At 40.8% G+C, this 25,042-nt stretch overlaps 1 protein-coding gene across 1 annotated transcript in view; it reads left to right on the top strand.

Annotated features, from left to right (window-relative positions):
• LOC115225473 (sperm-tail PG-rich repeat-containing protein 2-like) overlaps positions 1 to 25,042 on the top strand; it is a 604,424-nt gene that overhangs the window by 357,879 nt on the left and 221,503 nt on the right. The window lies entirely within an intron of this gene.

Raw genomic sequence — 25,042 nt, 5'->3', positions numbered from 1 at the left:
GAAAATGATCATTGAGAAGCTTACAATGATAATGATGACTGTGATGATGATGATAGTGTTGCATATACTGATAATGCTGCTGCTGATGACAATATTGATTATAACAACTACACCCACCATCCCACCACGACCAACACTAATAACAATAGCAATAATAAAATAATAATTTTTTTGACAAATTCTTTTCATCTCTTCAAAAAAAACGAATTTGAAATTTTAACATTTATTAAAATTATATTCTACTCCAATTTCTTTTTATTTTTTTTCTTTCTTTTCTTTTTCATTCGGAAAACTACTTTTTTCAAAAATAATTTTTTTTTTCTTTTTGCAGAAATCAACATAATTTTTATCAGATTTTTATACTTTTAGCACACTTCAGAAAATGTATTTTTAGTTGGCAAATTTCGTCTTTTCTTGAAAAGATTCGTTTGTTTGTTCCATCAACATCCGTTCTTTTTTAAACCCATGCTGGCATGGGTTAGATGGATAAATATTTGAGGCAGAATTTATACAGCTGAATGCTCTTCCTGTTGCCAACCCTTACCTGATTTGTCGTTATCATCATCTTCATTGTCATTTAACGTCTGTTTTTCATGCTGGCATGGATTGGACATTTTGACAGGATTTGGCAAACCAGAGTGCTGCACTGTGCTCCAATATCAGCATTGGCATTTTTCTACAGCTGAATGCCCCTCCTAATGCCAGCTGTTTCGCAGAACACACTGGGTGCTTTTTTCATGCATTGAGTACTAACAGGGTTACTAGGTAAGCTGTAAGATAGAAAAGAACAAGAAAGAGAAAAGCCCTTATCACTAAAGTATGGTAGAAGGGTCAAGGATGGGTGCCTTGCTAGAGAGGAGATATGTGGCTGCCCTAGATTATGTTAAAGTGTGTAGCAACTTCCGTAGTATTTGGGAGCCACAATCCACCTTCTTTGGTTCCGATTAGTTTTTCTGAAATGAAGGGGGAGTGCCCCCTTGATTAAGGGAGGAGGGAGTATTTAAGAGGGGAATTTATGTCATGTGAGGCAAAAGTATGGTTCTGTTGAATGGGGTGGCTGTGTGGTAAGTAGATTGCTTATGAACCACATGGTTCTGGGTTCAGTCCCACTGCGTGGCACCTTAGGCAAGTGTCTTCTATTATAGCCTCGAGCCGACCAAAGCCTTGTGAGTGGATTTGTTAGACGGAAACCGAAAGAAGCCCATCATCTATATATATATATATATATATATGTATATATATATATATGTGTATGTTTGTGTGTTGTGTTTATCCCTCCCCCCCAGCATCGCTTGACAGCCGATCTTGGTGTGTTTACATCCCCGTAACTTAGCAGTTCGGCAAAAGAGACTGATAGAATAAGTACTAGTCTTACAAAGAATAAGTCCTAGGGTTGATTTGCTCGACTAAAGGCGGTGCTCCAGCATGGCCACAGTCGGATGACTGAACAAAGTAAAAGAGTAATGTATTAAAAATGAAGAGAAAAACCCTGAACTAAAGAAATGCTGAGTAACTGAGAGGGACAGGGGTTTATGTCATGTTTAGAAGCTGAAGTATGACATAGGGAGGAGAATATGTATTTTGGTACAGAGGAGATACATATCCACCCTACAATATTTGGCAGGGGGAGGTGGCTTTATACCAGGGGCTGAGAGGCTAAAGTGTGATAGGTGAAAAGAATGGGTGTCTTACTATGGAGGAGGTACATGGCCACCCCACACTATATAATGATGAGTAGAAGTTGCTGGGCAGAAGGTGAACCTAAAGAAAAAAGATGGTATTGATAAAAATAACAAAACGTTGATGCCCATCACTCCTGAATTGGATTTGGAGTGAGTTAACTTGTCTGTCTATGACTTTGAGGTGTTTTAACATCTGGTGCTTTGGGGGAGTCAACTCCACTGTGCCATATTTCAGGCTACAAGTGAACAAAGTGCATACATTGAGTATGTGTGTTCAATAGTAAATATAGGGACCAGTTTTGGATACATATGATTTCGTATGATTTATACAGTTTTATCCATGTATGTGTGTACATATATGTATGCACCTATATATATATATATATTATATAAAATCCGTTCTGTCTGTGTGTGTGTCTTCTAGGATCTCGGGCATCCTCCATCCGATTGTGCTCAAATTTGTTATGTGGATACTGACGGTATCAGGGCGTGTATAAGTCTTGAAAAAATTACAAAAATCGATTCCAGGTGAGAATGCGATCGATAGAGCCGTTTTTGTCCTGCTTTTCTTCCGTCAACCTGTACATAACTGCACCTTCCATTTTTTGTTGTTTTTGTACTGCTTAAAGGCACGTTTCTTTCCTGCCAAGCTTACTGTTTAAACCATGTTTGTGTTCTCCCAGTCAACAGCCTTATCATTACTGGTACTTTAAACTCTTTGGTTGCATATTTGTGTGAATAAAATCGTTTTTCTTTGGAATAGAAAAAAAAAATCTATCTTTATTTCTTCTCTTGCTTATGTCTCAAATTTAGGTTAAATCAGCGTTTCTCAAAGGGGAAGCCTATGGGATGGTGGGACAACTCAGCACCATCCATTGGACGGTGGGGGGCATTTTTCTCATATATATATGTATATATATATATATATATATAGACACAGACGTGGATGTGTGGTAAGAAGTCTCTTTTTAAAGTCTGTGTTGTCTCTATGTTAAAAGACATACAGAAATACACAGACACACACACACACTTTCAGAAATACACACAAACACCCAAATTCCACATTTTTAATCAAGATTTATTAGTTACTATGGTGACAACACTACCTATCTCTCTCTATCTATCTATCAATCTATGTAATCTATCTATCTAAAAAAAAAAGAAATATAACATGTGACTTCATTGACCGAGGTTACCATGGTCTTTTTCGTAGGCTTTTCTTTCCACTGGTAAACCTCACCTGTCCTCTCCTTTACACTTCATATTGACATTTCTGTGATAACGATCCCTATTGATCAATTTCCCCCCGCCTTTTATCCCCCCTTTTTTGTCCTCTTTCTTTCCTTTTACGATCCCTTTTGATTGAAAACCAAACCCCCTTTTTTTACCCCCAAAAGAAAAGCTCAACCTTGTAATTTGTCCTGTCTGTGTGCAGCCCTGTGTGGCTAATAAAGAAACATATCTATCTATCTATCTATCTATCTATCTATCTATCTATCTATCACACACACTTTTTCCCCTTCTCTTCTTCTAAAATTACGTTGTGACATATATTTTGATTTCTCCCTTCTTTTCCTCTCTCTAATAGTTATTGTGACAGACAGTCATACAGAGATCAGCTCTCTTATAATATAAGATGTATCATTTGAAGACAAGATACTTTTGCTGCTATTTCTAGCTGACTGCACAACCACCCAGTGTGGTCTCCTCACTTTCAAACCCCTGTTATTGTTATTATTTTCATTGTTGTTGTTGCCATTGTAAATCCTTTTCCATCATTTCTTCTAAATATGCTTTGCCTCCCACTCAACTATTGACAAAGCAATGGACTGGTCATACTTGATTACCCCCAATCTTAAATGGAACATTCCTTGATAATAGATTGCTCATTGTCTGTTAGAGGGTGCTAGGTGTCCACTTCCTGTCGGTCTCCATTGGTCAAGTAGGATTCACAATAAAAGCAATTTACTTTAACTTTTAAGTCAGACAACAATGCAAAGGGTGGTGGGGCATGGTTGGCAGGAAGCTGGGAGAGATCTTCAATAAAATGTGATTGTTGTTGCTGTTTAGCCCCAGGTCTGTCCTGATAGAGCAGAACTATGATCAAAGATGTTCCATTTGTGACCGTCCCATCTTTTATTGAGGCATAGTGTATCTAGGAGTACATTGTCTAATGTATAGTATAGTAGTTAGTATAATAAGTAGCTATAGATGTTGGTGTTGTTTAGCCCCAGGTCAGTTGTGATCCATAAAGACCTATAATCAAAACTGTTCCAGCCATGACCATCCCATCATTTATTCAGACTTTGTGTATCTAGGATTACATTATCGAATATAAATTATTAGTAGTTAGTGTTAGTGGTGGTAATGGGAGTGATGGTGATGGTAGTGGTGGTGACGGTAGTGGTGATGACGGTAGTGGTAGTGACGGTAGTGGTGGTGACGGTAGTGGTGGTGATGGTAGTGGTGGTGACGGTAGTGGTGGTGACGGTAGTGGTGGTGACGTTAGTGGTTGTGACGGTAGTGGTGGTGATGGTGGTGATGGTAGTGGTGGTGACGGTAGTGGTGGTGATGGTAGTGGTGGTGACAGAAGTGGTGGTGATGGTGTGGTGGTTGTAGTGGCAGTGATGATAGTACTGGTAGTGGTGATGACGACTGCGATGACAATGGTAATGGTGGTGGTGCTGGTGAGGGTGATGATTGGGGTGGTGTTGGTGGTAGTAAAAGCACATGACCGGTTTTGTGGTGGAAGTGGTAGTAGTGTTACCACGATATGATTACAGTATAGTGTCTGTGAAATTGTGGTGTGCGGTGTAGTATGTCGTGGTGGAGGACGATGGCTAAGACCACAGCGTGGTCAATTGTGACATGGTGGCACAGCACAATTTAGATGTGGAGTGGGTTGGTGTCGCAGTGTAGTTAGTGGCGCAACGTGTAATGGAGTAGGGCAGGTTGACTTAGTGGTGGTTTCATGTATTACTGGATGTTTGATGGGGGGGGTGCTTGTGTGATGGGGGGGGGTAATTGTGGTAGTGGTGGTGGCAGTGATGGTGTAGTAGTGATGGTTTGGTGGTGAGGGTATTTGCCGAGGTGGTGATGGTAGCTGTAGGGTGGTGGTTGTGGTAGTTGTGATGGTAGTAGTAGTAGTAGTAGTAGTTGTGGTGGTAGGTGGGTGTCATGGTGGTAGTAGTAGCAATAATGGTGGTGTTGGTTGGTGGTGGTAGTAGTAGTAGTAGTTGTGGTGGTAGGTGGGTGTCATGGTGGTAGTAGTAGTAGTAGTAATGGTAGTGGTGGTGGTGGTGGTTGTGGTATAAATAATAGTATTAGTAGTAGTAGTAATAGTAGTTGTACTGGTGCTAGCAGTAGCAGTGGTGGTGGTGTTTGTAATAGTAGTGGATGCGGTGGTACTGTTGGTGCTAATAGTAGTAATGGTAGTACTGGTGGTTTTGGTGTTAGTAGGGATGGTGGTGGTAATACTGGTGGTGGTGGTAGTAGTAGTAATGGTAGTGGTGATAGTGATGGTCGTGGTGGTAATGGTAGTGGTGGTGGTGGTGATATTACTTGTGGTGGTGTGGTGTGCAGGGCTGGAGAGTGGGGATAAACAGTGGTCAGTTTGATCCAAATTAGCGGATGATGTCGTGACGCAGTTCCGAGGTCGGAGGTCAGTGACGTCGACAGAGGGATTATGTGATATTTAATTACGGACGCTCGGACACTGGACAGAGCCGACACTGGAACAAAGATATCTGGAGTGGTCATTGGTCAACAGCCAGAGTGATCTGGTCTCAATGAAACTTTCACTGCTTGACCATTTCCATTGTTGTCTTGCTGTTGCTAAATGGACATTTCGGCCCCTGAATTTTACAATATGTTGTTGTTTGACCCCAAGTCAGTCCTGATCCAGTTTATTGATCAAAGATGTTTCATCTGAGATCATTCTGTCTTTTATTCTGGCATAGTGTATCTGGGACTACATTATTGAATGTATGGTATAGTACTTAGTGGTTATAGTTGTTGTTAGCTACCATGTTGGATCATGCACATAGAAGATAATTACGGTGTGATTTGAGAGAGATTTGGCTGCTATTTCTAACATGTCTAGCTACCATGTAGAGGTCTCCATTATTGACTCACACATACATATATGCATACATAAGACAGCAGGGTGTCATTTGAGAGAGATTTGACTGCTATTTCTACGGGTTCAATCTACCATGTAGAGGTCTCCCTCATTGGCTCATACATACATAATATGGTAGGGTGTGATTTGAGTTCGTTTTAGCTGCTATTTCCAACAGGTCTAGCTACCACGAAGATGTCTCCCTCATTGGCTCATGCATACATATATACATACACAAGACAGCAGGGTGTGATTTGAGGGAGATTTGGCTGCTGTTTCTGTCAGAGGTAGCTACCATGTATAAGTCTCTCTCATTGCCTTATACATAAGACAGTAGGGTGTGATTTGAGTGAGATTTAGCAGCTATTTCTACTCAGTGTAGCTACCATGTGGAAGTCTCCATCAACAGCGCATACAAACATATACGTAAATACAACAATAGGGTTTGATCTGAGGGAGATTTGGCTGTTATTTCTACCTTTTCTAGCTGCCATGTAAAGTTCTTTCTCATTGGCTCAAACATACATAAGACAGCAGGGTTTGATTGAAGGGAGATTTAGTTGCTATTTCTAGTTAACTGCACAACCACATACAGACGAAGATCTGTGACAGCAAATAAGAATTGGCTGTTGCAAGTGAGAGGTGGCAGTTGTTTGTTGTGATTAGGTTAATTGGCTGTTTAATGAGGGTCTGATTGGATGAGGGGACACTACGGGAGGTGGAGGTAGGAGACATAGAAAGAGGGAGGGAAAGAAACAAAAAGGAGAAAGAAGGATTGTGAAGGAGTGATAGAGAGTGAGGGGGAGAAGTGAGCTGGCTAGATAGATAGACATATAGACAAATAGGTAGACAGATAGATAGATAGGTAGACAGACGGGTAGACAGATAGACAAATAGCTAGATAGATAGAAAGACGGTCAGATAGACAGACAGACAGATAGATAGAAAGATAGACAGATAGATAGAGATAGATAGATAGGTAGATAGATAGATAGATAGATAGATAGATAGATAAATAGATAGACAGACAGACAGATAGATAGATAGACGGTCAGACAGACAGACAGACAGATAGATAGATAGAAAGATAGACAGATAGATAGAGATAGATAGATAGGCAGATAGATAGACAGAGAGATAGATAGACAGACAGATAGATAGACAAGTAGGTAGGCAGACAGCTAGACAGACAGATAGATAGATAGATAGATAGATAGATAGATAGATATACAGACTGATAGACAGATTGATAGGTAGGTAGGTAGGTAGGTAGATAGATAGATAGATAGATAGATAGACGGACAGACAGATGGATGGACAGAAAGGGAGAAAGAAATGAATTAGACCAGTGGTGTTGGTGGTGATGGTGGTGGTGGTTTAGTGTGGTGTTTGTATTTTTGTGGCTGGTAGCAACGTAGTTTGTTGTACCATTCAGCAGTGGTGGTCATGTAGTGGTGTAAGATATGCTGGTGTCTTCAGTATGGTGCAATGTTAAACTCTTGAATACTTAATTACTGCATATGTTGTTGTTGTTGTTGTTGTTTAGCTTGAGGTCAGGTTTGTGTGTTTCGACTGTGACCATCACATCTGTCATTCTGTCATTCAAATATTGTGTAACATTGTGTATTTAAGACTACACTGTCTTATGTATATATTATATTAATTAGATTCTAATTAGTGATGAAAGCAATGCATACATCTATATATATATGTGTGTGTGTATAAGTATATATATATGTATGTATGTGAAGAGAACAGTTAAGAGAAATTAAGTGCGGGAGTAGATGTTAATTCCACTAGTTGACAGCTGTTTCGTAATCTGTGTTAAGAATATAAGTGATGTTGCATCATCCATCTCACATATGTAAATGAACATACATACATATAAATAACAAATGAAAGACAAGATGGAATATATGAGAACATATTATTAATCACAACAATTGTTTCAACACATCTAGCATTGACTCCTCTTGTGGGACACACAAAAACTGGTTCAGGAGTATCTGGTGGTGTAGACGTATTAAGTGGTGCAGACGAAATTAAGTGTGGGAGTAGATGTTAATTCCATTACTTGACAGCTGTTTCGTAATCTGTGTTAGGAATATAAGTGATGTTACATCATCCATCTCACATATGTAAATGAACATACATTTGAATATATTATATATACACACATATATAAATTGTTATTACTTATATCTCATATAGAGATTTTAGATCTAGCTATTCTGCTTGTTATGAGATCAGCAGCTCTCTGCCACTTTTCTGTTTATATATTGTATGTAGGGACATTTGACTGTCATCTCTAGTTCAGTACTGATGAAGATAAAAACCCAGAAACCATGCTCTACTGGCTTTCCAAGCTGAAAGGGAGTAATTTGCTCCCTTACTCACAATATATCAGACACAGTTTGTGTTTCATTAAAAAGACATTTTCCTGAGATTAAAATATAGTATCATTGTTCTTTATAGAACAGCTCTGTTATAGTGGCAAAAAATGTTACTGTATATATATATATCTATATATATCTGACCCCAGCCTTCAACAGGTGTAAACGGCATTCTATTCCTTTCTTATGCCGTTGTTCTCACGCGTTCAAAATAATATCTCTTTCGTTCGGCTTAACAGCCCTTAACGTTCGTATTACTGTTGGTTCTTCTTGTCCTGTCATTTACTGTTTTTATTTTTATTTGTATTTTTACTGTCCTGTTTTTGTTACCACTTTTACCCCTCCGCAAAAATCTCAAATTATTTGCGGGAAGGATCGTTTCATCGAAGTCGTGTCTCGCCTTTACCTTCGAAACACGGAGTAGATGAAACGGAGGCGGCTGAAGAAGGGGAATTTTACTTGTGTTGTATATCTTTTACTCTGTTTTTCCATTGTTTAAAAAAATGTCCGTTTCCATGGTTCTGTTTTTATGTTTTCATTTCTCATTGTGTTCAAAGTTTTTTGGTGTCCTGTACCTATATATGCATGTATGTGTACATGTGGAGGTGTGTACGTACATATATGCATGTATATATGCATATGTTTTATTTATTATTTTATGTATATACATATATATATATATATATATATATATATATATATATATATTATATATATTGAGAGAGAGAGAGAGAGCTGAGTATGAAAGTATTTAGAGTGGCACCCCATCAATTTGCTGCATCAATTAAGGGATTTTGCTGATAAGGATGATGTATATATCAGGCTGTTTAGCTTAGTGATAGAGTACTCAGCCGCTATCTGATGGGTTCGAGTCCTATAACCGTCTTCTGGCAACTTTTTAATAGGTGCAGGTGTGGCTGTGTGGTAAGTAGCTTGCTTCTCAACCACATGGTTCCAGGTTCAATCCCACTGTGTGGCACCTTAGGCAAGTGTCTTCTATAGCCTCAGGCCGACAAAAGCCTTGAGTGGATTTGGTAGATGGAAACTGAAAGAAGCCCATCTTGTATATGTGTGTGTGTGTTTGTCCCGCTACCATCGCTTCACAACTAATGTTAGTATGTTTATGTCCTGGGGTCGATTTGTTTGATCTGGTTGATTTGTTCAACTAAAGGTCGTGCTCCAGCAAGGCCACAGTCAAATGACTGAAACAAATAAAAGAATATATATATATGTCTTGACTGGATTCTGACAGCTGACATGGAATGAAGAATTCAGGCACTTGGGTTCAAGTGTTTCCGAAGTTTATGTCACGTTCTGTACACAGAACACCAAATGGACAGCTTGTCAGGCAGCAAACCTACAAATATACTTATTTCTTTACTGCCCACAAGGGGCTACACACAGAGGGGACAAACAAGGACAAGCAGATTAAGTCAATTATATCGTCCCCAGTACGTAACTGGTACTTATTTAATCGACCCCGAAAGGATGAAAGGCAAAGTCAACCTCGGTGGAATTTGAACTCAGAATGTAGCAGCAGACAAAATACAGCTAGGTATTTCACCTGGCATGCTAACGATTCTGCCAGCTCACCACCTTAAATATGCTGGCAGACAGGAACCATTCCTCGCACAGGTAAAAAGACAGAAGCTTGCCTGGTACAGTCACATATCCTGTCACTACTCCTCCCTGTCCAAGACCATCGTCCATGGCGTGGCACAGTTGAGGGAGGGCAAAAAGAACAGCTGGCAGCATCAAGGACTGGACAGGTCACTACCCTTAGGCCCCGCTACACATGACAAAGGACAGAGACAAGTGATAACTACTGACTATGAAAGCATCTAGAGTGGTACCCCATGATGTTGTTTTGCATTGATAATAAAATAAATATATTAAATATAATATAATAAAATATAATATAATACTATAAATATAATAAAATAAATATGCGCAGGAATGGCTGTGTGGTAAGTAGCTTGCTTACAAACCACATGGTTCCGGGTTCAGTCCCACTACGTGGCATCTTGGGCAGCTGTCTTCTACTATAGCCTCAGGCTGACCAAAGCCTTGTGACTGGATTTGGTAGACGGAAACTGAAAGAAGCCTGTCATATATATATGTATGTATATATATGTGTGTGTGTGTATGTGTTTGTGTGTCTGTATTTGTCTTCCCAACATCACTTGACAATCGATGCTGGTGTGTTTACGTCCCCATAACTTAGTGGTTCGGCAAAAGAGACCGATATAATAAGTACTAGGCTTACAAAGATTTGCTCGACTAAAGGTGGTGCTCCAGCATGGCCACAGTCAAATGACTGAAACAAGTAAAAGAGTAAAAGAGTATATACAAATTATAAAAATAATAATAATAATATACAGTACAGTACTCTATCTACTTTGTGCATTTTCACCTATCGCAGGGGGTTTTGGAACGTAACACCTGCAATAGTTGAGGGATTATAGTATATATATATATATATATGTATATAATCAATAATGATTATTATTTATTATTATTGATAATATAGTTCTCTCCCTGATAGTAAACTGCAGTTTCTGTGGGATTACTCGTAACGCACTTGGGTGATTGGGAGAAGATGTGAGCCCCAACTTGTCTGTATAAATTCAAAAGTACTGGTTTTTTGGATATTAATTTTGTTCGATGACGCTTTGTTGAATAAATATCTTGATTGCTAGTGCTCTCAAATTTATAATGGAAATACTATACTGATGAAGGAAATAAGGTGTGAGTTATTTTACATATCTTTAATCCAGAAACGTGTATATAGTTAATCAAAGCCATGTCATTGTTATTTTTTTTCTCTTTGCCTGTGTGAGTTGAGAGTATTACTGTCTGGGAGATATTTTATGGTAGTAGAATAGTATTTAACTGCTGTTTCTAAATTTCGGTATTGGTGAAGCAATTTTGCTAAACCCTAATTATAATTATAATTATATGTAAAGTATACTAGCCATCTCAATATGTCTAACCACTAAGGGTGGGTGTTACTGTAGCTTTTAGCCCCAGGAGAACATCGTCACCAGCTGGCTTTAGGCACACTTTCTGTACCCTTATGGTATTTGCAAAGGGAGGTCATCCCTCTCTCATCTACCTAAGTTATACGCACTGACTGCAGTTTCTAGGTATTTGCCTGTCTTCAGCGATGGCTAGTATACTTTACATTGTCATGCAGTTACTGTTTACATCTTGTTCAGAGATTTCTTATTGCTTTATAATTATAATAATTTATATATATATATGACAGGCTTCTTTCAATTTCCGTCTACCAAATCCACTCACAAGACTTTGGTCGACTTGAGGCTACAGTAGAAGACACTTGCCCAAGGTGCCATGCAGTGGGACTGAGCCTGGAACCATGTCGTTGGTTAGCAGATTTCTTACCACACAACCAAGCCTGTGTCTATATATGTGAGAATAATTGTGTGTGTGTATGCCTGTGTGAAGGTTTGTGTGTTTATGTGTATGCAGAAAGACCTCTGTGTGTGTGTGTTTGTGTGTACAGAAGAGGAAGTGTGTGTACATGCATGTGTGTGTGTCTATTTGTGTGAGATTAAATGGTGGCACATGTCAAGGTCATCGTGTGCCTCTGTGTAATTAAATGTGTGTGTAATTAGATGATAGTATGTTTGTGTTTGTGTAATTAAATGACTGTGTGTGTATGTGATCAGATACATGTGTGTGTGTGTGTATATATGTGATCAGATACCATTGTGTTTGTGAGTATATGATAGTGTGGAGCTGATAATGCTTGTATGTGTGTGTGTGTGTGTGTGTCTGAGTATGAGTGTGTGCGTGTGTGTGTCTGTGTGTGTGAATTTATATGTGTTTGTATGTGTGTGTGTGTGTGTGGTTAGATGACTGAGTATGTGTATGATTAGATGAATGTGTGATGAGCTGGTAATGGTTGTGTGTGTGTGTGTATACACACGTGTATTTCTGCATCTCTATGAACATGCATTCACCTCCACGGCCATCACCACCCTCCCCACCTTCATAACTACAAAGTGTTCCAAAAGCGAGGGGACAGTCAAAGCTAGCAGTCACCACTGGTCAAGTGGTCATGTCGATGAGGTGTGGCGGGGAGGGGGGAAGGTGAATAAGAGGGAAGGGAGTAGGTGCAGACAGGGGAGAAACTAAATGTCCCAGAAAAATGTTGGTGCATTGAATAGAAGAACTAGAGGTGGTGGAGAGGACAAGGTGGACTTAGACATCGACGGGATGGTGGTGGGGTAGAGGTAAGGATTAAGCCAATAGTAGGGTAAGTGGTGGAGGCTGTTTCAAACACCTTAATAGAAATTGCAGGGTGAGGTTGAAATTTTGTAGGGGTTGGGGATTTAGGTTACAGTGAGGGTGGTGGTAGTGTTGTTAGTGCTGGTGGTAGTGCTGATAGTGGTAGTAGCGGTGTTGGTGATGGTGGTGGTTGTAGGGTTACTGTTGTTGTTGGTGGTTGTGACAGTTGCTTTGGTGGTGGTGGTGGTGGTGATGGTAGTGGTGGTTGCTGTGATGGTGGTGGTGCTTGCTTTGGTTGTGGCGGTGATGGTAGTGGCAGTTACTTTGGTGGTGGTGGTGGTGGTAGTGGTGGTGGTCGTGGCAGTTGCTGTGATGGCGGCGGCGATGGTGGTGATGGTAGTGGTGGTGGTGATGGTGATGGTTGCTTTGGTAGTGGTGGTGGTAATGGTAGTAGTGGTTGCTTTGGTGGTGGTGGTGGTGGTGTCGGTAGTGGGATTTGCTTTGGTGGTGCTGGTTGTGGTGGTAATGTTTTTGGTGCTTGTGTTAATGGTTGTGGTTGTAGTACTGCTGTTGTAGGTGGTGGTGTTAGCGGTGGTAGGGTTTTGTTGTGGGGGAGGGTTGATGTTTCAGTTTTCCAGTGCAGGGGTTTTTGGGAGTGACTGGGAACCTGTCCAGTCCTTATAATTGAGGACTTGATGGTATTGGTGGTGGTATTGATAGGGTTTGGCAGCAGTGGAGGGGAGGGGTAGAGTAATGTTTAGAATTACCTTGGGATGTAGTGGGGGTGGTAGTGGCATTTGGGTGTGGCAGAGGTTTTGGTGATAGTTTTATTTGAGTTTGGCAAAGTAGTTGGCAGGAGAGGGAAGTGTTGTGGTAGGTGGTGGTGGTGGTGATGGTAGTAGGGTGACTGGGTGGTGAGGTTTTTGTACAAGGGTGGGTAAGTGTAACAAGGTAACAGTAGCAGTAATGGTGGCAGTGGTGGTGGTGGTGGTAGTTGTAGTGGTGGTAACAATGGTGGTGGTGGTGGTGGTGGTGATGGTATTGATGGTAATGATGATAGTGATGGTGATGATTGTAGTGGTAGTCATTGTGTTGGTAGTGGTGGTTGTGGAGGCAGTGGTAATGGTGGTGGTGGTGGTGGTGGTGGTTGTAGGATATACATGTCCGGCCACCAGGAGAGTGGTGGTGGTAATGCTTGTTGTAGAAGTAGTAGTAGTACTAATAATAGTGGTGGTCGTGGATATGGTGTTGGCGTTAGTAGTGCAGTCTCAGTTGAAGTTGTGATGTTCATGCCTCGTCGGGTTAACATCAAGATATAAAGTAGACTTTGGCAGGGACAGGAACAGGCAAGCAGATGATGGAGGGCTAAGGGGGTTTTGATAGGGGCAGGGTAACCCCCTCCCCTCGAGACTGAACCCCCCTCACTTCTAACTTCACCCCACCTCCTAACCTACCTTGCACTGCTCCTTCCCCTTACTCTTTGAGGAAATTGATTTGAGGATGCTCTTGAAATTTCATGGCACCATCTTTGGTTGGGTGGGGCAATTTACAATATAACCTGAAGAGGTGGGGCAGAGATTTGTAGGGTATGGGTTTGTAATAATTAAGATCTTGGTGGTGGTGGTTATTGATATTATTTACATTATTTACATTTGACAGATATTTGTCCTCATCCTGTTTGTTGTCAACACAACGTTCCAGCTGATATACCCTCCAGCCTTCATCAGGTGTCTTGGGGACATTTCAAAACTGGGTTCTCATTCTTAAGGAATTTTTCGATGTTATTATTATTATTATGGCTATGATGCTCCCCCACTACTTCTGCTCATGATCAGAGATGCACATATCATCAGCCACTAAGGGACATGCTCAACTGGTTAAGGTCAAACAACTGACAAGCAAATCTGTGGTAGTGAGCAGAATATTTGCTGTAGCCCATCTTTTATTATTATTATTATTATGTTTTTTTCCTTCCTTCTTCAAATTTTCTTCCGTTTCTCGCCGAGTGTTTTCCATACACCTAGGGCAGAGAAGGGCATTGTATGCATTCCCAGATTACACGTGCAAATTCACATATAAAATACGTATTTAAAAATTAATAAATAAATAAATTCATGGATGGATGTTATTTTCACAGCGATAATACTCTTCTCAGTACATGAGTCATTCCAGTTAACACGATTTTTTGCACTTCCTGTAGGGATGGTAAGCCTGGAATCATTTTCAAATAGGTTTCAGTGCCTTTTTTCATCATTCCTAGAGATCCTACAATCACTGGTACTGTAGTCGCCTTGAGATGCCACATTTTTTCAATTTCCATTAGCAGGTCTTTATATTTACTAATCTTGTCAAATTCTTTTGCCGCTATATTGTGATCGCAAGGGATACTCATGTCAATTAATAAACACATCCTTTTTGTCTGATCTTTTATAATGATATCCAGTTTATTGGCTTTTATAGTCCTGTCGTATTATTGTTATTATTATTATTATTATCATCATTATTATTCAGGTCACTGCTTGGAATCAAACTTGGAATCTTGGGGTTAGTAGCCTGCACTCTTAACCACTACGCCTTATGCCTGTGGTTATTGATGTTGATGGTGGTCATGATGAGGATGATGGTGATCAGTGAATTTAGTGAATGGAAACTAAAAGAAGCTCATCATGTGTTTGTGTGTGTGTGTGTGTGTGTGTCTGTGTTTGTCTCTGACACCAGAGTTTGTATGTTTATGTTCCTTTAACTTTGCAGTTCAGCAAAAGTGTCCAATAGAAAAGGTAGCAGGCTTCACAAATAAAGCTTCAAAAACAAATAAGCACTGGTGATGGTCCCACATAAAGAGCACCCAGTACACTCTGTAAAGTGGTTGGCATCATTTGTAGAAACCATGCCAAGGCTGACTGTGGAACCTGGTGTGGGCCCTTGCCCTTGTCAGTTCCATACCACCAAGGGAAGCAGACATTAAATAGTGATGATGGCGATGTGTGTGTGTGGTGCCACATAAAAAGCACTAGTTCTGCTGCCACATAAAAAGCACCAGTGATGGTGCCACATAAAAAGCACCAGTGATGGTGCCACATAAAAAGCACCACTGATGGTGCCACATAAAAAGCACCAATGAGAGTGCCACGTAAAAAGCACCACTGATGGTGCCTCATAAAAAACACCAATGAGGGTGCCATGTGAAAAGCCCCAGTGATGGTGCCACATAAAAAACACCAATGATGGTGCCATGTAGAAAGTACTGGTGATGGTGCCACGTAAAAAAGCACCGAGTTTACTCTGTAAAGTGCTTGGCATTTGGAAGGATATCCAGGTGTAGAATCGTGGCCAAAACAAACTCTGGAACCTGGTGTAGCCCCTGGCCTTACCAGTCCCTGTCAAGCTGTCCAACCCATGCCAGCATGGAAAACTGACATCAAATGTTGATGATGCTGCAGTACTTGTTGCATTAAGCTGTTTTCCATAACAAATTCATTAATCAGCATTATAGACTCTAACTCTCGCTGTCATAAGAGGCAAAATGGAGACCTCTATATGGTAGCTAGAGCTGTTGGAAATAGCAGCCAAATGTGAAGTGGTCATCTATAAGGCTTTTGGTTAACCAACTGTCGTATGGAACTTAAAGCTGCTGAGGTTGGTGCTGGTGGTGGCTATGAATGATATTGTTCACTATGATAGTGATTGCTATGACGATGATGATGGTGATGAGGATGATGGCGGCAGTGGTAGTGGTGGTGGTTTCGTTTGTTTCTTCTCGAGCCACGCCTGGCTCATAGGGCCAGTTTCCCTGTTTCCTTGGCGTATAGGCTCTCCACCTGGACGGGACGCCGGTCCGTCACAGGTGAGCTGCAAGATGCAGGAGGAAAGAGTGGGAGAAAGTTGTGGCAAAAGAGTCAGCAGAAGATCGCCATTACCTTCTGCCGGAGCCACGTGGAGCTTAGGTGTTTCACTCATAAACACACACATCGCCTGGTCTGAGATTTGAACCCACGATCCCTTGACCGTGAGTCCTCTGCTCTAACCAATAGGCCATGTGCCTCCACTGGTGGTAGTGGTGGTTAATAATGAATATGGCAGTGATTATGATGATGGTGTCGATGATGAGAAGGAGGAAGAGGAAGATCAAGATGGTGGTGGTTCTGATGTTATGATGACAGTGATGACGTTGACAATAATTGATGATGATGATGTTGATAGTGACGATGATGATGATGATTATGATGATAATGACGACAATGCTTTTAATGATGATGAAGATGATGAGAATTATAATGATGGTGGCAATGATGATGATGACAATGATAGTGGTGATAGTGATGATGATGATGCTAATTGTAGCAATGATAACAATGGTGATTGCAGAAATGATAAGGATTATGATGGTGGCAACGATTATGTTGATGATGATGATGATGATGGCAGTGGTGGCTGGCGGTTGGCATAATTATGATGACGGTGAAGGTGATAACGAAAAGATAAAGATGTGAATGGAGGTGGTAGTGGTGATGATGGTGCTGACGACATTGATGATGTTGATGATGATGACAGTTGTGGTGGTACTGCTGCTGCTGGTGCTAGTGATAATGATGAGAAAATAATGATGCTGGTGGTGGTGATGATGATGATTAACAGTGTTGTTATCATCATCATCAGCATCAGCATCATTATCGTGCCATTGTTTACGCTAACGAAGCTAGCTGTTTATACAGTTAAACACCAAGTGTTTAATTAGATCTTTTTTGTTTTTGAAAATTAAGTTAATGAACTCACATTGGTGTAAGTAGATTTATGCAAATCAGTTTGTTTATAACGACCAAACCCCTCCACTTCAACTCTCTTGCACACACACACACACACACACACACATAACTTATAGATACAAAATCTGTTGTTATTGTCTAATTAGCCTTAATTACAAAAATTAATTTTACAACTGCAGAGTGTAAATTTTAAAGTTTACTTAAAAACCATATTAGCCCTTTGGCTTTTAGCACCTTACCTCCCCCTGTGTGCCCCCACTCAAGTTAAATTTTCTCTCATGCACTTTCTCTGTCTATATTTCCCTGTGTTTCCTCTTCATCTTTTTCCTTTCTGATGAAGGACTAACGTCCGAAATGTCAAGACATTTTGAATGTTCTCATTAAGACACTGGGATGACTCTGTTGTTAAGAAGTTTGCTTTGCAACATGTGGTTCAAGTTCAGTCCCACTGCATGGCATCTTAGCCTCAGACCGACCAATGCCTTGTCAGTGAATTTATGGATAGAAAATGTATGGAAGCCCATCATATATATATATATATATATATTTATAATTTAGAGATAAACCACTATTAAACAATTCAATAAAGAAAAATATTATTCACACCCTATAGAAAACATATACTATAAAAAAAAACCTTATTTTGAATTGTTTATTAGTATTTTTTCTCTAAATTATATACATATATTATATATTGAGATTTGATTTAAAATTGTTAAATTGAATTTTCCCTGTAAGTTTTGGAATTATATTCCCTACTATATATATATATACATGGGGGGGAGTGTTTGTATCTGTGTTTCTCCCCTCACTCCACTGCTTGATAACCAGTGTTGGTTTGTTTATGTTCCCATAACCTAACAGACAAAAAGCAACTAACAGAATGGGTAATCAAGTCTTTTTTGCTCGACTAAACCTTTCACTGTAGTGCTCCAGTATGGCCACAGTTCACTGATTGAAACCAGTAAAAGATTACAGCTAAAAAATTAATCTGAACTGTGTTGCTTTTTTTTCGCAGCCATCAGTGTGTGGAGTGGTCCTCACAAACGCAGGTTTGTGAGATGGTTGTGACCTGTAAACAGCTTTGAGTAAGAACTGCAAAAGAGAAGAACAAACAGACAATGCACATGTGCACACTGATGCTAAAAACACACTGCACATGTCAAACAAGTTATATGGTGGTCTGCATGCCATGTCTGCTGCCACTATCATGCAGCTTTGTTGCAGTTTTCTTGTTTGAAGTGTTTTTGATTTTATGGAAGAATTTTGCTTCCTGGCTATGTATTTCCTAGTTCAATCCCACTGCAAAGCACCTTAGACAACTGCCTTTTACTATAGAACTGGTTTGACCAAAGCCTTGTGAGTGGATTTCAGAGATGAACTGAAAGAAACCCATTATATAGGTGCAGGCATGGCTGTGTGGTGAGAATCTTGCTTCCCAACCACATGGTTCAGGGTTCAATTCCATTGCGTGACATCTTGGGCAAGTGTCTTCTGCTATAACCTTGAGCCAATCAAAGACTTGAGAGTGGATTCAGTCAACAGAAACTAAAAGATGTCTGTTATATATATATGTCTATATAAATATTTCGCTTTTGGATCTGGTTTGCAAGATACTTTATGTGAGTTCGTGTGTTGAAGCATATTCTGTTGTGTCTGGGGTGAGTCCTTTTCTTTTTGTGCCTTATTTAACACACTCACTGGTAAAATTTCCACTTATTTCTTATTTTTACTTTCTAAAATTTTCGTTGCATGTTGCAACCTTTTCAATAGTTTTGACTCTCTCTATATATAAATATATATATATACACTCACACACACGCACACACACACACACACACACACACACATACATACATACATACATACATAGGTGCAGGAGTGGCAATGGATAGGCACAGGAGTGTCTGTGTGGTAAGTAGCTTGTTACCCAACTACATGGTTCCGGGTTCAGTCCCACTGCGTGGCAACTTGGGTAAGTGTCTTCTACTACAGCCTCAGACGAACCAAAACCTTGTGAGTGGATTTGGTAGACGGAAACTGAAAGAAGCCTGTTGTATATACAAATGCATGTCTCTGTGTGTCAGTTTGTTCCATCTTCACCACTTGACAACCAATGTTGGTGTGTTTATACTCCCATAACTTAGCAGTTCGGCAAGGGGACCAATACGATAAATAAGTACTGGGGTCAGTTCGTTCGACAACTAATTCAAGGTGGTGCCCCAGCATGGCCACAGTCTAATGACTGAAGCAAAAGTTATCTGTGTATGTTTGTGTGTCTGTGTTTGTTCCCCACTGCTGATATTTATGTGTTTACATTTCCATGACTTAGTGGTTTGGCAAAGGAGACTGATAGAATAAGCATCAGGCTTAAGATAAAATAGGTAGTGGGGTCAATCCATTTAACTAAAAATTCTTCAAGGTGATGCCCCAGCATGGCCACAGTCTAGTAACTGAAACAAGTGTGTCTTTATATATGTGTATACCTGATGGCTGTAAAAAAAAAAGCAACATGGTTCAAATAAAAATTATTTTTTTAGCTGTTATATAGGCATGAAGGTGCATGGCTTGGTGGTTAGGGTGTTGCACTCAAGATTGCTAGATCGCTGGTTCAATTCTCAGATCAGGCATTGCATTGTGTTCTTGAGCAAAGCACTTCACTTTGTGTTGCTCTGCAATCATCTCATCATCTGACATGTGGCACACGGTGCACCTGTACAGGTAATGTTAATTTGATGGAGGTGGAGTGAGCTTATCTCTTTTATCTGTTTCAGTCATTTGACTATGGCCAGCTGGAGCACTGCCTTTTGTCGAGCAAATCGACCCTGGTACTTATTCTATCGGTCTCTTTTGCTGAACCACTAAGTTACATGTACAGAAACATTTGACCACTATAAACAAATCATCTGTATGGTTATTCAGTAAGAAATTGTCGTACCCTCATACGTTGTCTAATGATGGTAGAGTCCATGATATATATAGGTATGTTGGGTAGTGAGCTGGCAGAATCATTAATATGCCAGGCAAAATACTTCAGTGACATCTTTTTACTTTCCTTTTTCTGGGTTCTAATTCTGGCGTGACCAACTTGACCTTTCATCTTTCCAGGGGTCGATGAAATAAGTGTTTGTTGAGCAATGGGGTCATTGTGATCAACTTGCTCTCTGTCCTGTGTCTGCTGGCCTTGTGCCAGAATTTGAAACCAATATGTGTGTTTGTGTGTGTCCACTCTGTAGAGTGGTTGGTGTTAGGAAGGGCATCCAACCATAAAACCCTGCCAAAATAGACACTGTAGCCTAGGGTAGTTTTCTACATGGCTGGCTCCTATCTACCATCCTACCCATGGATGGAAGACTGGATGTTAAACAATGATGATGATGATGATGGTGATGGTGGCGGTATTCTTGTACTTGTTCCAGTCATTTGACTGGGCCCATGCTAGAGCACCATCTTGAAGAGTTTTTGTTTAACAAATTGACCCTGGGACATTTTCTGTTTTTTTAAGCCTAGTACTTTGTCTATCAGTCTACTCTGCTGAACTGCTAAGTCACAGGGATGTAAACACTTCATCACCGCTTGTCAAGTGGTGATGGAGGGACAAACAGAGACAATCACACACACACACACACACTCACACACACACACATATATATATACAAGAGTTATAGTTAAGTTAAGTTAATTTTTTGGCTCAAAAAGCAAAAAGCAAGGCCATGTAGGGGGACATGGAGTTATGTACAGGGTGGTGTTCATGCAAAGAGATTAGGCCATTTGTGGTCAAGGGAGACTTTGAACCGAGCGGTCGTCGGCATCTTCACTATCTCGTCCGGCAGCTTATTCCACGGATCCGCCACCCAGACAGAGAAAGCCCCTCTCCTTCGATTGTTATGGAATGGAGTAGGAAATATCCAGGCTATATATGTTTTTCATAGCGAGTGGGAACTCATAAATGGTAAAATCCACTTGCTATGAAACATTTGTAGCCCGGATATTTCCTACTTTTGTACTTATACAAATTCACAAAAATTGTCTGAAAATTCCAAAAATTGAAAAAGTTATGAAGAGTTGTATAGGGTGCTTAAACCGGAATCCTGTTTATATGAGGCTGACAAAGAAATGAAGAAGGTATGAGGTGGACATGAGATCTGCTAAAAACAACAGCTAAATCAGCCTTAAATCACACAAAAAAAGAATTCTTTTTTTTTTTTTTTGCATAATTGTATGAATTCCTGTGTAGAACACAAGTTTCAAAATTTTCTGAAAATTTCAAAAAAATGAAAATGTTACGAAGGATTTTATGGGATGCTCAAACCAGAATCCCAACATGACCACTTCCACCACGCCACAGATTCAGACAGACATAACAACAAAAACAAAGACACAACAAACCCAGATGACATGATGCAGCGACTGAGAAAAATCTGTGACTGCTGCCAATGGTGTTGATGGTTCTGGTGGTAGCAGTGGTTAGGTTAAAGTTTGTGGTGTGACATTGAACAGTTGCAGTGGTAGTTGTGTTACTTGCAGTGATGATGCTTGCAGTAAAGGTAGCAATAAACACTACATTGTTGTGGTGGTGCTAGTAGTGATGGTGGTAGTTTGTTGTTGAGGATTACTTTGATAGTAGTGGTGGACGTAGTTTTGGCGGTAGTGATAGCAATATTGGTGGTGGTAGTTATGCTAATGGATGTAGTTGTTGTAGAGTTAATACTAGTGGTTGTGGTGGTGGTGGTGGTAGTGGTGATACTGGTTGCTGTAGAGGCAACAGTGCTGGTGGTGGTAGAAGTGGTGATAGTGGTTGCTATAGAGGCAAGAGTGTTGATGGTTGTTGTGATGTGGTAGTGGTTGTTGTAGAGGCAACAGTGTTAGTGGTAGTAGTATTGGTGGTAGTGCTTGCTGTAGAGGCAACAGTGGTTGTGGTGATGGTAGTAGTAGTAGCAGTAGTTGTTTTAGCAGCAATGGTGTTTATGGTTGTGGTGCTGGTGGTAGTGGTTCCTGTTGTGGAAACAGTGCTGGTGGTTCTGGTGATGGTGGTGGTGGGTGGTAGTGGTAGTTGTTACTATAGAGGGAAGAGTGTTGGTGGTGGTGGTGATAGTGGTTGCTGTAGAAGTAATAGTGTTTGTTGTTGTAGTGGCGGTGGTACTGGTTGCTGTAGAGGCAACAGTGTTTGTGGTGATGGTTGTTGGGGTGGTAGTGGTGATAGTGATTGGTGTTGAGGCAACAGTGCTGGTGGTTGTGGTGATGGTGGTAGTGGTTGTCGTGGTTGCTGTAGAAGCGACAGTGTTTGTGGTTGGGGTGATAATGTTAGTGGTGGTTGTGGTAACAGTGGTAGTTTGGGCAGTAGTGTTTGGTAGTGGAAGTTACATTTATGGAGGTGCTGGTTGTTCAGTTCACAATCATGGTTGTGGTGATGGTGGTAGTTTTGGCAGTGTTGGCGGAGGTGAGTTATGCTTGTGGTGGTAGTGGTTGTAGCATTGCTAATGGTGGTACTGATGGTTGTGGTAGTAGCGGATGCTGTAAAGGAAACAGTAGTAGTGGTTATAGTGGTGGTGGTAGTAGTAATATTAGAGGTTGTTGTGATAGTTCTGGTGGTAGTAGTAAGAGTGTTGGTGATAGTGGCTGCAGAGTTGGTAATGGAGGTTGTAGTGGTGATGGTAGTTGTATAGGCGATAGCAGTGGCGATGGTTGGTAGTGGTGACAGTGTTGGTGGTGGTAGTAATGCTTGTGAAAGTAGTAGTTGTAGAGCTGGCAGTGGTGGTTGTAGTGGTGGCAGTAGTTGTGAAGTTGGTAGTGGTAGTAATAATTGCTGTAGAGACAATTGTAGTGGTGGTGGTGGTGGTAACTATAGTGGTAGTGGTGGCTGTAGAGGTGATGGTGGTGGTGGCAGTAAAGGTAGCAGTGTTGGTGGTGGTGGTGGCAGTTGTGCTGGTGTAGTTTCCAGTGTTAGTGATTGTTGTGAAGTCTACAGTGGAGGTGGTAGTACAGGAAGTGGTGGTGGGTATGTTATTGTTGTCTTCTGTCCACAAATCCATACATAATACATCAGATCTCGATCTTTTGGATAATCCATCGGCTTTAATATATTATGTAGGAGGAGATAAGAATCATGATGGACACCACTAGCACCACCACCACTACTGCAACAGCCACAACCAACACCACCACCCCACACACAACCACTACAACCACCAACGCCACAACCATGACTGCCACTATCCACCACATCATAACCAAGATTGCTACTACCACCACTACCACTACCGCCACCACCACAACCATGACTGCCACTATCTACCACACCATAACCAAGAGTGCTACTACCACCACAATCACTACCACCCAACCTCACAACCATTACCATCATCACCACAACCACCACTACCAACACTACCACTACCACCACACCATAACCAAGAGTGCTGCTACCACTACCACCACCAAAACCATGACTGCCACTATCCACTACGACAAACACCACAGCTACTTCTGCCTCCACTAACCACCACTGCAACAACCATCATCACTGTCACAGCAACCACCACTACCACCACCAGAAGCATATTTAAACCCCTCCTGTTTATTGTCGTTATTTAGCCCCACATTAGTCCTGATTCCAGGCACCTCTATCAGGTGGTATCAAAAGGTTCCCAGACTCTTTTACTCTTTTACTTGTTTTAGTCATTTGACTGTAGCCATGCTGGAGCACTGCCTTTAGTCAAGCAAATCTACCCCAGGACTTATTCTTTGTAAGCCTAGTACTTATTCAATTGCTCTCTTTTGCTGAACCCCTAAGTTATGGGGACGTAAACACACCAGCATCGGTTGTCAAGCGATGTTGGGGGGACAAACACAGGCACACAAACATATACACACACACATACATATATATGTATACGTATATACGATGGGCTTCTTTCAGTTTCCATCTACCAAATCCGCTCACAAAGCTTTGGTCAGCCCGAGGCTATAGCAGAAGACACTTGCCCAAGATGCCTCGCAGTGGGACTGAACCCGGAACCATGTGGTTGGTAAGCAAGCTACTTACCACACAGCCACTCCTGCGCCTATCAAGAATGCAAGCCAACCATAGTTTCGATCTAAAGATTTCAGGGCCCATCACACTCTACTTCACCACTCTGCTAAGGTAGAGGCCACCGGAGACTAGTTATGTTTAATAAAAAATAACTTTTTTTACCTAAGTTTTAATATAAATATTCCTTCAAAGTCCCTTGTGCACCATTTCAAGCATTCCTGTCACTTTTAGAATCCAGCCTGGAAGTTGTTTTCCGTAAGCAAGTCAAGGACCTTTTGCGTTTCACTTTGGATATCAACAATGGTGCTAAAACAGTTACTTTTGAATGCATTGTCATATTGGAAGAGATTGAAGTCCACAGGTGCTAAATGTGTTAAATAGGGCGGATGCAGAAGCAAATCTATATTTTTTCACGTGAAACTCGCAAGTGAGGAGAACTGAGTGATGGTGCATTGTCGTCCTGAAGAATCCAGTTCTTTGCCCTCCACAGATCCTGTCACTTTCGCCAATCTCCTCCATCAAACACTTCAAAGTGTCTCAGTAGAACTCTCAACTGATGGCCTTGGGGGAGGAATTCTCATTGCAAAATACCACATTTCCAAGGGCAATGCTCATAGCAGGGCTTCTAGATTGCTCTTTATTTTCCAAGGATGTTCTTCCACTTTTGAAGTGCCTGTGCTACTCAAGGCATTGTGTGTGACCCATTGCTTTGTCACTACAAGCTTGCCAAAGCATGCTCAATGTCTCTGTAGCAGACTTCCCAAGTTTAATGTAAAATTTCATGTTGGCTCTTTGCT

Source organism: Octopus sinensis, linkage group LG27, assembly GCF_006345805.1.
Source record: "Octopus sinensis linkage group LG27, ASM634580v1, whole genome shotgun sequence".
NCBI lineage: Eukaryota > Metazoa > Mollusca > Cephalopoda > Octopoda > Octopodidae > Octopus > Octopus sinensis.
The sequence above is the reverse complement of the archived record's forward strand: the minus strand, read 5'-3'. Positions and strand labels throughout refer to the sequence as shown.